Raw genomic sequence first — 14,194 nt, 5'->3', positions numbered from 1 at the left:
GCCGTGTACACGTGTCGAACCCTGAGTGAAACTCAAAGTTAAAACTAAGGATTCATTATATACACACAAAATACATATTAGAAGGGTGATGATGGTGGAGGTGGGGCCTTTGTATGAACTCCTGTAGTGGATGCTACTGTACAATAAGAAAGTGGAAATGTTTTAAGACTTTTCTTTTCCTAAACAAAGATTTGCTAAAATTTAATAGTTCTCGACTCCATATTTGTATTATTTATTAAAATGATATTAATTTAGATATTTACACTCATAAGTTATGAATAAAAGTCAGTTAAGAGTGAATTTGATAATAAAGCATGAGATGCTTTTGAATTCAAATTTTATTTATTATCCATTTAGATTGATAATAAGTTTGAAAAAATATTTAAAAATAATAAATTTATATTATTAAAATAGATTTAAGAGTTTAAAAATACTCTTTTATTAAAAAAAAATTTGAATATATTTTTTAAAATATGACTGTAAGTCAAATTTATATTTGAATTGAAATAAAAATTTGACAATTTCAATCAAGCATGAGTTACATAACATGCAAATGAGAAAAGTCTCCTTTCTATTACAAATGCTTTTATTCACAAAAACAATTAATAAATTATCAATCAAGAAAATCAATTATCTCACACTGGCTTAATGATATAGTCTTGATTGCCCAAAAAACTAAACTTTAAATAATTGGTGCATTTTTACAAAGAAAATTTCCTTTAAAAAAGAAACAAAATAATAATAAAAAGTTGATTGCACGTGGCATTGGTGGGGTAGATTTGTCTTGACATGAAGTGGGAAAAAGTGTGGTATGAGTAGGCCATAAATGTTGAAAATGGAACCACAGTCCACACAAATTGCATGGATGCAGTTTGCCGGTCTTCTATGTGACACGTTGCCCACTTGTGCTTCTTTTATTGCTTTTGTTCTATTTGCTCTTTCTCTCACCTCCAACTCCAGCATCAACATACATCATCCTAATAAATAAGCTCAATGATGTATCAAATTTTATTATTTGTTATTATTAGGAGTTTCATTTGTTTTCTACTTATATGATAATCTTAGATTGGAATATAATATTGACAACTTAAGTGAGTTTGTTAATAAATTAATGTTGTTATTATTATTATTATTATTATTTAGTTAGGAATAATGCATATTTAAGTGTTTAAATTCGATTATTTTTAGTTATTTTAATATTTTTAATTTTTTAATATAGTCTAATAAAAATATTAAATTTTATTTTTATAATTTATTAAACACTTCATATATCTTAATTTATTTTTTGATAATATGTCCAATACATTATGAATGTATTAAAGGAAGTAACGTACTAGAAGTATTTAATTATTATTAGAAAATAAATTAAAATATTTATTAAGTCACATAAAAAATTAAAATATTAAAGTAATTAAATGACTAAAATTAAAATGCCTAAATATATATTTTTTATACATAAAACCTCACTAAATTAAAGAAATGTATAAGATAACACAATCAATATAAAGGTAAATGTCCAAAATACATCGTGACATTGTGTAAGCATCAAATTTAAAAATTTGTTGTTACTTACCGGATTTTAGGGAAGCTTGAATGGTCAAAATATTGGAAAAGATCTAAATGTACATTTTTAGCAATAGCTAGCTCATTCACTGGCACAACATTGAACATCATGCAATTTTATTTCTGCAATAATATAATAGTCTGTTACATAATATTATGTAATATCACGCCATATTGTGCAGAATTGAATGACTATGTAGATTTTTTAAAAATCTTGGTAATTTTGTAAAATATAATTGTGATAATTATCATATATTTTTAAAACGATTTATCTTGAATTATTCTGATTTCTTAGTTAATTATTACTAGTTCTTTTAAAATTATCTTCATATTGATGTTGGATTTAAATAAATATATATAGGAGGGTTAGAAATTGGAATTAAAAAAATATAACATAGATTCCGTTTCAATAATATTATGGACGAAATACTTTGAAAGATTGTAACAGAGTTTTTGAACCTAGCAACTCTAAGAATCGTGAAATCAGGTACATAGATTCAATTTCATAATCTCTTTTTTTCTTTATTCTTTTTTTAATATTTTATACTTTATTTATTTTTTTATTTATCATTTAATGCTAAATAGTAACCGTCTCATTGTTCTTTTGACTGAAATGTATGTTTGGTGAGTTTATTTTGCTAACTCGGAATGAATAGTTGGTTTGCTATACCAAAAGCCGCATAACATATAATAGTGTCTTAATAATAAGAGTATGTTAGCCCCAGGAAGTTAAAAATCTAAATTTTAGTGATAATAAAATCTTGCATATTTTTATATTGTGTATATAGATATATGATAGTGTAAGAATGAAATGGATCGGATTAGATCACCGGTAAAGTAGGAGAGCTCCATCAGATATCTACTTTAATTAAAGAAAACAGTAAGATGCCCCACTAAAGTCTATATATTAGCAATCTTCATTTAGGAATAGTGCATCTTAGATATCTTATTAAATGAATCAAATTGCTTTTTCAAAATAAAAGTTCTTGCACACCATAAAATTTTTTAACCCATTTTGTTTTTGAATTTTGTAAAGATGTATTTTGATTTTTTGAAAATGATTTAGAAAGAAAAAACTCGAATTCCTTTGATATTACATTTTTGAGATATCTATTTTGGATCAAACATCCAAATGATATTTTTAAGGTATTTATCTTTCATCTAGTTTAATAAATCATTTTCCACACACTTACATATTTCTCACATGTGTCCAAACGGCTAGTTTAGATTGGGTGAAGTAGAAGCAATCTCACTGTGCCAACTTTAGTTGTCCGTCACAATGACATGCTTTTTCTGACAGCTTTATGCTGACTATTGACAAAAAGCTATAAAATATGCCAGGTGTTTAAATCAGCAGCTGTAAAATTAAAAAAAAAAAAATTGAAAAAGTTTCTTTATGCATATATCTAAACTCTTCATAAAATGTTTCTAAGTGCTAGTTTTCATTGCACTATAAATAAAATACTTCACCTACCAAATCAACAAGGAAGAATAACATTCACTTCTAAAAAACTCTTAAGAATCGAAAAGCTTTTTATCATTTATCATCTTCGTCTTCTTTTCTTGAGTGTTTGTATTTATGATCTTCTAAGATTAGTTTTCTTGCATTAAAATTACATATGATCCATATAGAAATTCTGTTTATTTATATTTATTACTTTCAAAAAAGAAAATCTCTTGTAAGATTTTCAAGAACCTTGAGTTAAAGCTTGTGGTTTGTAGGGTAACAACCTCCCTTCCAAAAGCTTGTGAAAGGTCCATTTATACCTAAGAAAGCAAGTGAGAGATTAATAGAACTGTAATAACTTCTGTTGGTTAGTCAAAGATGAGATATCTCAGACTACATGTCTTAGCACTCGAACCTTGTAAAGCTTGATCTCTAGCCGTTAATAGATTCAAATAGTTGAGATAATCTTAAGGTGCAATCCTTAAGAACTGGATGTCATAGTACCGAACCATAATAAAGCCTTGTGTTAAATTTCTTTTAACTTGCAATTCATAAGATATTTGTTTTTGATACATGCTTAATTAGTTGTCTGATTTCTTAAACACGAAGGCCATTTACTTAGATATCTAACTATTTTCTAAAAGTCAAACAATATTCACCTTGCATCCTCCCACTCATATAATTTATCAGAGCTTATAAATTACTGCAGTTGAGGTATTAGTTGGAACAACTAGCTTACTACTGTAGGTATCTAACTATGAGTTCTCCAAGTTTAGTTAGATATCTGTGTAGTGAGCTTTAAGCTCATAATAGAACTCCTAAAATTTTTAATTTCATAAATAGTCGATTAAGAAGTAAGGCATCTAAGCTAGAAAATCTTTGAGAAGTCCATTTCATCCTCCCCTCTTGGACATCTATTTCACACTTTCATTTGGTATCAGAGCAGGTTTCTGTAATGTAAGGCTTAACATCCTTGAGTAATGATCAAAGATGGATATTCCATCTCAAACTGATGCACCACTGCTGCCCGAAGGGCAATATGTTACATGGCATCCTTTAATCAATGGGACACATTACTCATACTAGAAAAATAGAATGATCAATTTCATTCAGGTTACTAATATAGTTGCCTGGAACAATATTAGAATTGGACCAAGAATTCCAGTCAAAAGAATTGATACAGAATGGGTTCCTAAAGAGGAATCAAAATATACGAACATTAATTGGCAACAAATAGCTTATAATGAAAAGCTATAAACATCTGACATTGTACTCTAATACCTACTAAGTATAATCGGGTGTCTAGTTGTAAGACAGCTAACCAAATATAGGATAAGTTAGAAGTGACTTTTGAAGGAACAAACTAAGTGAAGGAATCAAAAATCAACTTTCTAACAAAAGGTTATGAAATATTCAAGATGATTGCAATAAGATTTACAGATATAGTAAATCAATTGAAATAATAGTTCATTGAATATATTTTTGGAATTATCTGAATCAAAATTAGATACTGATTATTTAATGAAGGTTGATCATCTACATTTGCCATGAGACACAAGTTGGCTTTTTCTTCCTTATCAAACGTCTCATCATCGCTTGATATATCATCATTATCACTCTATGTCGCCAAGACTTTCTTCTGTTTGTCCTTTTTTTTTATCTTAAGTTTAGGATAGTTAGGCATTATATGACCAGGCTTGTTGTATTTGTAACAAATGACATCAGTAGTCTCCTTCTTTTTAATGTCTGGCTTGGCAAGGTTAGATTTCTGAAAAACTCATTCTATTCCATAGATTTCCTCTTTTGAAGAACCTTTTCATTTTTCTGGTGAAATTCATCATTTCCTCATCTGAAGAGTTTATATCAGTGCTTTCTAAGCTTTTTGTCAGTGCTATTCCTTTCTTCTTTTTCTCTTCTTTGGATGTCTCACCATCCTGCTTATTCAATAACATTTCATGAGTTATTAAGGATCTAATTAATTTATCATAGGTATAAACATTTATATCCTTAAGGAAGTACAATTCTCTACTGACAAAGTTCGTAGGATTACATATTTAGAAATCCATCACTCATGAACTAAATAAATAATTCATTGCATATTGATGTTATGAAGAATAAATTTCTGTGAGCGAAATTTGAAAAACTAAGCAGCTATCTTGTTCTTTGACTCAAAATAGTTGTCTCATTCATAGAAACGAACTGACAAGTTACTACGTGTTGAGCTTAGATATTTCTCTCGTGACTAAATTTAAGGGTGAAAGAGAAAGTTTAATAAAAGTTATGAAGAAACATAAATATTGATTGATTGATCAGAGGAAAGGAAATCTTGTATCCTTTCTTAAGTTCCACAAGCTACGAGAAGACAAAATGTGAGCAAAAAGTGTAGGAAATTTTGGCCATTTAGTCCTAAACTTACAAAAACTGTTGTTTTACCCCTCAAAGTTAAATTTTTTTGATAATTAAGTCCAAATTGATTCTAGAAAAGTAACTTTAATTAAATTATTCTCAATCCTAACTTGGATTCGCTCATCCTCAATCTCCCAAAACTAGAGAAAGATAATAAATTTCATTATAAAGGGTTTCCTGTAATTCCCTCAATATATAGATTTGGAAAATGGATGTTAACAGCTGCTCCCGGTTTGTCGAGATTTATGTAAATAAACTTTAAATAAAATCAAGACAAAACATAAATATCAATGATACAATAAAAAGGATAAAATTTCGAGCCATAGAAGCCACGCTTTGTAAGCTAGAGTTGATGTAAATTTTTGACTTTGATGTAAGGGCCATGCCCACTTGATGAGTCTAACCAAACAAGAGTTAATGAGCATCCTCTTTCACCTCCTAGAATTCCTACACTTGTTCGAGATGATCATAATACTCCAAGTTCATCTGAAATACCTCCTAAGATGACGAGTCTTGACGATATTTATACAAACACTGATGAGATCAACGATGCTGCTCTTTATTGTCTTTTTGCAAGATTGGAGCCTATATATTTTTTTGAAGAAGCAATGCAAGATGAAAAGTAGAGATTTGCCATGAAAGAAGAAATGAAAGCAATTCAGAAGAATGATACACGGGAATTGTCAAACCTTCCATAAGGAAAGCAAGCAATTGGAGTGGATTGGATTTATAAAATTACGAAAAGTGCAGATGGAGAGGTGGAGAAATTCAAAGCTCGACTTGTTGTAAAAGGATTTAGCCAACATGGAATTAACTATAATGAAGTTTTTACACCAGTTGCTCATTTGGAGACAATTCGATTGATCATTTTATTAGTTGCTAAAAGAAATGGAGAATTTTTCAATTGGATGTAGAATCAGCCTTTTTGAATGGATATTTAGAAGAGGATGTATATGTAGAACAACCAATGGGTTATGTTGTTAAAGAGCAAGAAAATAAAGTTATGAAGTTGAAGAAGGTTTTGTACAGTTTAAAGTAAGCACCAAGGGCATGGTACAACCAGATTGATGAATACTTTAGAAAGAAAGAATTCATAAAGTGTCCTCACGAATAGGGCCTTGATATCAAGAAGAAAGAAAATGATGATATGCTTATTGTTTGCTTGTATGTTAATGATCTAATCTTTACAAAAAATAATTCAGCAATGTTTGAAGAATTTAAGAAGGAGATGACTGAAGAGTTTGAAATTACAGATACTGGCCTCATATCCTATTATCTTGAAATTGAAGTAAAGCAATTTGATACTGGCATTTTTGTTTCTCAAAAAGGCTATACAAAGAAAGTCTTGAAAGAATTCGACATGGAGAATTATCAATTTATCATTACACAGAGTATGGAGTCAAGTTATCAAGATTTAATAATAAATATTTTTCTATAAAATAAAATTAATAAATGATGATATTTAATATTTAAATAATAAATATTTAAAATATATTTAATAAATAAAAACTAATAAATATTCAGTAGAAATTGTAAAAGAAATAATACGCAAGTCAGAATCTTGACTCACATAATATATCATGAGTGGGACCACAGTACACTCTGGTCCGGGTACTAGAATATAAGGGCCCCTAGACGATGATAACCAAAAGGAATTACTTTCAAAGGAATCTCTTTCAAAGAGAACGAGTGGAAAAAGTGAGAGAGAGAAAACAAAAGATGGGAGTGATAAGATGAGATTGATGGTATATAGCTAAGATTGAAACAAGGCGCGTCTTTGTAACCAACCCTCCATAAATAGAAACGTGGGCGAAATGTTTCTAAACATATACCTTTCGGTTTGTTTAACATTGAGAACTATAGATATATATATAAGTAATTATGTCTTAAACTGAAACCGAACATAATATTATCAGTGACGAATCATATTAAATTTATGTATAAGTATCTTTCCTGAACTATTTTAATTTTGTTTTGTACCGCTTGGGCTTAGAATTTTGAATCGAAATGAAATGACTCGGTATGAAACATGGAAATCCAAAGATTTTGTCTGTTTATATTTAATAAAAAATTATATATAATATTTTTTAATTTTTACTATTTTCAATTAACTTAAAATCTATTAGCTTTTAAATTAATGTTTTAATAGAGTTTAATAAAGTCTGGATGACATGAAAATATAAAAATTTAACGAGATTTAAAATAACAACTACATAGTAAAATAACATATTGTGATGCTCTCTTATTTTAGTATTCATTGCTTATTTAAATTTGTAAAAATATATATAAGTTAAATTTGTTTGTCACGAAACTTCTTCCTATAACGAGATTTAATACTTGAATTCCTCCTGCAAAACGTTTCGGTTTTTTTTTTGGCAAACATTGATTTATTGACTCTTGTGTTTATACATAAATTAAAGAATTTCATTTTTAATTTCTGCTTCTCAAATCAAATTAACGATTTTTACTTTTTAAATACTAAATTAGTAAATTTTTATTTTAGATGATTTGCCACTTTAAGTAATTTTCTATTTCGAATATTTATTTCACTTCGATAATCTTACACTTTTGTAGTTATCTTTTGAAATAGTAATTTAATAATTTTTCACTTCAACAAATAAATTGATAAATTTTCATTTTGAAAAGTAAATTTAATTTTCAACTTTAGAAGTAAACTAATAATTTTCTGGGTATATGCTGAGACGGTGAAAGCCAAAAAGGAATATTTTCTCAGGGATGTCTTTCAAAGAGATTATGACTGGAAAAGTGAGATAGAAAAGACAAAAGATGATAGTGATAAGATGAATTGATGATATATGGCTAAGATTGAAAACAACGCGTGTCATTGTGACTCTCCACAAGCAGAAACATGGGCAAAATATCACTAAACTTTTATCCTTTTTGGTTTGTTTAACATTGAGAAACTAATAGCTCTTGGCTATAGATATATTTTTTTCTCAACTTAAACCATAAAAAAGAATCTATTAGAAAATTTAAATTGAATACAAAAAAAAAATAGTAATATTGTATAGAGATAAATATAAAAAGGTAGAACGTGATTTTACTTTTTTTATAATTTTTAATATGTATTTTTTCTAATAAAATAGAAACATGTATTTATAGATTGTGACAAAAAGAATCTCATTGTTAAGAAATATCTCATCATAAGGATTCAACCATTTTTATTCAGATCAGTCATTATTATTATGTTATCCGTATATGATAACATGCATTTGAAGTTTAACAACTTCAAGTTTTATTATTGTTCAACTATCAAATTACATTTTAAGAAGTTACTAATCCGATAAAATAATTTGATGGTTAAACAATTATGTTTTGAGTTGTTAAGTTGTAAATCTATATTATTAAAGACATGCAATATAATAATGATGGATGAGAATCACTTTTTAATGGCGAAATATCTTTTTCTTTTGTTAAAATTTGTAACCACGTATTTTTTTTATCTAAGAAAATAGGCTATATATATAAATGGCCCTCTAAATTTATCTCAGTTTTACAATTGGCTCTCTGTGTTAAATTTTGGTTCAATTGGACCTCTTAACTTTATCAGTTATTATTTTTAATCCCTTTAATCACATACGTCATCCGCATGTATTTTACGCCATCTAAAACACTTATAAGTTAGAATTAAATAATTAAACAATATAAAATAAAAAAATAAAATGATAAATCTTAGTTATTGAACAAAACTCACCATTTTATTATTGTCTTCAAGCCTCACCTATCAATTTTTAGACAGTAGCGACAACAATAACAAAGTAGAGCCTTTAAATACAATATTCTCTAGTGCACGCACTGCTTCATCTGATAAATATTTTCTTGCTATAGTTATTGGTATGGGTATTGCCATGAGCATAAAAAAAAGTCCTTGATGGCAGAAAAATTGAAGGATAATAATGATTCATTTTAGTCCTTTAGAAAATATTTTTTTATTCAATAAAATTAATAACATAATTCTAATGTGCAATAAAAAATATATTACAACTAATGAAACACATATTTTAGAGGAAGTTAATCTAATGAGCTTAACTTCCATTTATAAAGGATTTAAATATAACAACTCATGAAGTTCATATGACCAATTGAATTAAAGTTGACTTTAAGAGGCCAATTAAAAAAACAAAACAAGTTTAAAAGCTCATTTTATTAAAAATAATATATTACTAAAAATTATAAAATAATAAAACCACGTTGTACTTATTTTATATTTATTCCAATTATATATTACATGTTTCTCTTAATAATTACATAATAAAATAAAATAAAATATTATGTGCTCGTTTCTAATATAGATGAATATTGTAGAACTAAAATATACTTTGAAGCTTATAATTTAATTTTTAATATTTTAGAGTATGTACTTTGTGGATGGCGGTTTCGGGCGTGCACCCAAGTGTCTTTAACGACTATGGCACTACAAGGCTTTTCAACTTAATCAGGAACATGCTAACTAGACACTGAGACTAGAGCGGAGATGGAAGTCGCCACCCAGGTAATTACCTAGACGCTTTTACTAATGAGTAGAATTTCTCAGATTCCATAAGAAAGCTTAAATGAGTAGAATTTTTTAGATTCCATAAGAAAGCTTACGCCACAAAATCCATAAATCGATCCGGAAATCAACTTCCTTATTTGTGTATGTTAGTCTTTGCTTTTATTGTTTAATAAATTATTCCCTATAAACACCAGTAATTTATACAAAGACATATCAAATAACACATGTAATTCGTCCAAGTCTAGCCCGTTTTATTCAAAAGCAGCCTGTATTGAAGTTATTAGCCTAATTTACTAGTTAATCATGTAGCCATCTAGTCTAGCTCAATTACATATTATGCTTTAGATTTTTGACCTTTAGGCCTAATGGACTACTTATTATGATAATGCTATAATGAAGCCTAATCCTAATTGAAACATGCCAAGACCTACTAAGTCTACTTCAGTTTTAGAGTTTAAGCCTAGTTAATGTTGATTAGCTTATTGGACCACAATTTTCGTGCTAGGTCTAATTTTAGGCCTATGTCTATGTGACCCGTTTTAATTAATCAATCATAGTAACATGTATTTAATCAATCATACAGTAAGCAAAATAAATAAAATAAAAGACAAGAAATAAACCTAATTATTACAATCCGGCCTACAACTAAAACTATAAAGGAAAATACTTAAAGAAATATGATACAATACATGAAACACGACCAAAATAAAAAATCTGGTTCAACATATTGCACAACTGATTGGCTCTAGGGTTCCGAGCGGGTTTTCTATCGATTCGTTAGTGTATTTCACTCGAATTTCACATGCACAGAAAGTAAGATTAATTAGATGTGAAAGAAATGAAATAAAGAAATAAAATAAAAGAAGTAAGAATCAATTAACTGATCAAAAATTCTAAAAATTGATAAAATCCTAGAAAATTCATTAGACATCCTATTAAACATATTTAATTACTGAATCCTAGTGAGAATATAAATCTAATTGTTAATCCTATTGCATGTGTCTAATCAGATTCAAAATCCTAATTGGAAAAATTATTAGATTGAAGACTCTAGTTTTCTTATTATCATATTTCACAACCAAATTAATATGCAGATTCGAAGAAACCCTAATCTAATCATACTAATCATAAATAATAATAATAACTTTAATCATGTTTATAAAAAATAAGAAACAAAGAAAAATTAAAGGAATATAGAAACTAGTTTAGGATGATGATGGATGCATGTTTGGAGGAACCTTCAAGTTGTCACCATAATTAATGATTCTGCGAGTCTCAGATGATGAGGATGCAGTTAAGTCCAAGACTGATAGGGAATCTAGTGCTGGAGAGAGATTGAAAATCTTCTGTTGATTAAAAAAACAAGTTTCTGAAAAAGAGATTTTTTTCTTGAGTGGCTTCTTCTTTTTTAGTGAGTTGAGTTTTCTGAAGAACGACGGTAATTTTTCTCTCTAGCTTTTCTCTTTGAATGTTCTCTATTATTTTTTTTTCTCTCTCATTATTCCTCATTAACCCTAACCCTAAACACCTCTTTCTATTTATAGAGATTGGAAAGAAAATCCTAAAAAAGAGGATAATCTCAATTATTTTTAAAAAATAAGCTGATAAATCCAAATTTAATTCTTTAAATTTAAATAATTATCATTAAAAATCCATGATTATCATAAAAAAGACCTACTAGAATTTGTATCCGAATATAAAATCGTCGAGAAAAATGACATCAAAGTGCAAAAGAAACTCAATCAACAATAAGTAGAGCCGATTGGCTCTACACAAGGAAAGTAAAAAAGCTTGCAATTGAGTCCCTGAGTTTCTAAAAACTACCGTTTTGACCCTCGAACTTTATTTTTCTTGACAATTGAGTCTAAACTGAACATAGAACAAGTAATTCCAGCTGGATTGAACTCAACCCTAGCCTCAGATTCTCCCATCCTTCCTATGCCGAGACCCGAGAAAGTAGTAACTTTCATCACATGGTTTTTCATATTTCCTTCGGTATCTAGATCCGGAAAGGGGGTGCTGACAATTTTATTCTTTGTGCATATGAAATCCACTGACGAAGCGACATAAAACCTGCCTAGAACCCTAGAGTTGATCAATTGTGCAATATTTTGTTCGAGATTTTTTTTTATTTTGGCTGTGTTTGATGTAGTATGATGTATTGTATCATATTATTATTTAGGTCTTTTCCTTTAGAGTTTTAGTTGTAGGCCGAATTGTAATAATTAGTTTTATTTCCTGCCCTTTATCTTGTTTATTTTTCTTATTGTATGATTAATTAAATATTTATTACTATGATTGATTAATTAAAATATGCCACATAGATATAAGATTAAAATTAGATCTGGCATAAAAACTATATTCCAATAGGCCAATCAACATTAACTAGGCTTAAATTTTAAAATTAAAATAGATTTAGTTGGCCTTGGCATGTTTTAATTAGGATTAGGCTTCATTATGATTAAGTTCACACAGAATGAGCCTTATCATAATAAGTAGTCCATTAGGTCTAAAGGTCAGAAATCTAAAGCATAATATGTAATTAGGTTAGACTAGGTGGACTACATAATTAACTAGTAAATTAGGCTAACAACTCCAATACGCGCTGCGCTTGAATAAAACTGGCTAGACTTAGGTGAATTATGTATATTATTTGTTATGCCTGTATATAAGTTGCTTGTGTTTATAGAAAATAAATTGTTAAACAATAAAATTAAAAATTAATATACAAAAATAAGGAAGTTGGCTTCCGAATCTATCTCTAGATTTTGTAGCATAAGCTTTCTTGTGGAATATGAGAAACACCACTCATTAGTACAAGTGTTCGGGTGATTACCTAGGTAGCATCTCCGTGCTAGTTTCAATGACTAGTTAGCATGTTCTTGATTAGGTTGAAAAGTCTTGCAGTGTCATAGTCGCTAACGATACTTGGGTGCGCACCCGAAACTGCCATCCATAGTGGCGACTCTGCTTGGGATAAAAGAAGCTGATTCTAGTGTATGTTTGTCTTTAATTTTATTATTTAACATATTATTCTTGCATCACTTCATTATTTTTTCACACACTGTACACTTTGGTCCCTATAGCCCTGATGACATCGGTTAGTGGTTCTTTGGTTCCACTGGAATGCTAGAATTGTGACACTGACTAACCATCATATACAAGTAATGAGTGATTTTTCTTTGTTGCATGGACCCTTGAGTGGGGAGACGAGCCAAAGAAGAACACTTTTTACTAGTGGGAGTCTTTATCCTTATCTAAGACTTAACTCATGGTAATGACCCTAGTAATCTCCCTTAAGAATCATGTTGCTTGCTAATAGATGTTTTTCCTTATAAATGTCTTAAAGCCTAAATATTAAAAGGCCTTAGCTCAAAAATGTTGAACCAGGCTCTAGACCTAAAATATGTAGGCTGTTATGCTTATATTGAGAAATATTGCTTTGATTGTTTAAATCTGCTTTGAGAACTTGTGGCATGCTCGTCGAGTCTACTGTAGGCGGCGGTTTTGGGCGTGCACCCAAGTATTTTTAGCGACTATGACACTACAAGACTATACACATGCATAACAAATAATACACATAATTCACCTAAGTTTAGCCAGTTTTGTTCAAGTGCAGCGCGTATTGGAGTTATTAGCCTAATTTACTAGTTAATTATATAGTCCACCTAGTCTAGCCTAATTACATATTATGCTTTAGATTTTTGACTTTTAGACCTAATGGACTACTTATTATGATAAGGCTCATTCCGTGTGAACTTAATCATATTAAAGCCTAATCCTAATTAAAACATGCCAAGGCCCACTAAATCTACTTCAATTTTAAAGTTTAAGCCCAGTTAATGTTGATTAGCCTATTAGAATACAATTTTCATACCAGATCCAATTTTAAGCTTATATCTATGTGGCCCATTTTAATTAATCAATGATAGTAACACGTATTTAATTATCCATACAATAAGCAAAATAAACAAGATAAAGGGTAGGAACTAAAACTAATTATTACAATCCGGCCTACAACTAAAACTCTAAAGAAAAAGACCTAAAAACAAATATGATACAATACATCATACTACATCAAACACAACCAAAATAAAAAATCTGGACCAAAATATTGCAAAATTGATCGGCTATAGGGTTCTAGGTGGGTTTTCTGTCGATTCATCAGTGGATTTATAAAAAATAAAATTAATTAGTTGTGAAAGAAATGAAGTAAATAAACAAAAGAAAAAAATAAGAATTAATTAATTAATTATTGGAGA

The sequence above is a fragment of the Ricinus communis genome, chromosome 5, assembly GCF_019578655.1.
Source record: "Ricinus communis isolate WT05 ecotype wild-type chromosome 5, ASM1957865v1, whole genome shotgun sequence".
Taxonomy (NCBI): Eukaryota; Viridiplantae; Streptophyta; class Magnoliopsida; order Malpighiales; family Euphorbiaceae; genus Ricinus; species Ricinus communis.
Note: the sequence above shows the minus strand (reverse complement) of the source record.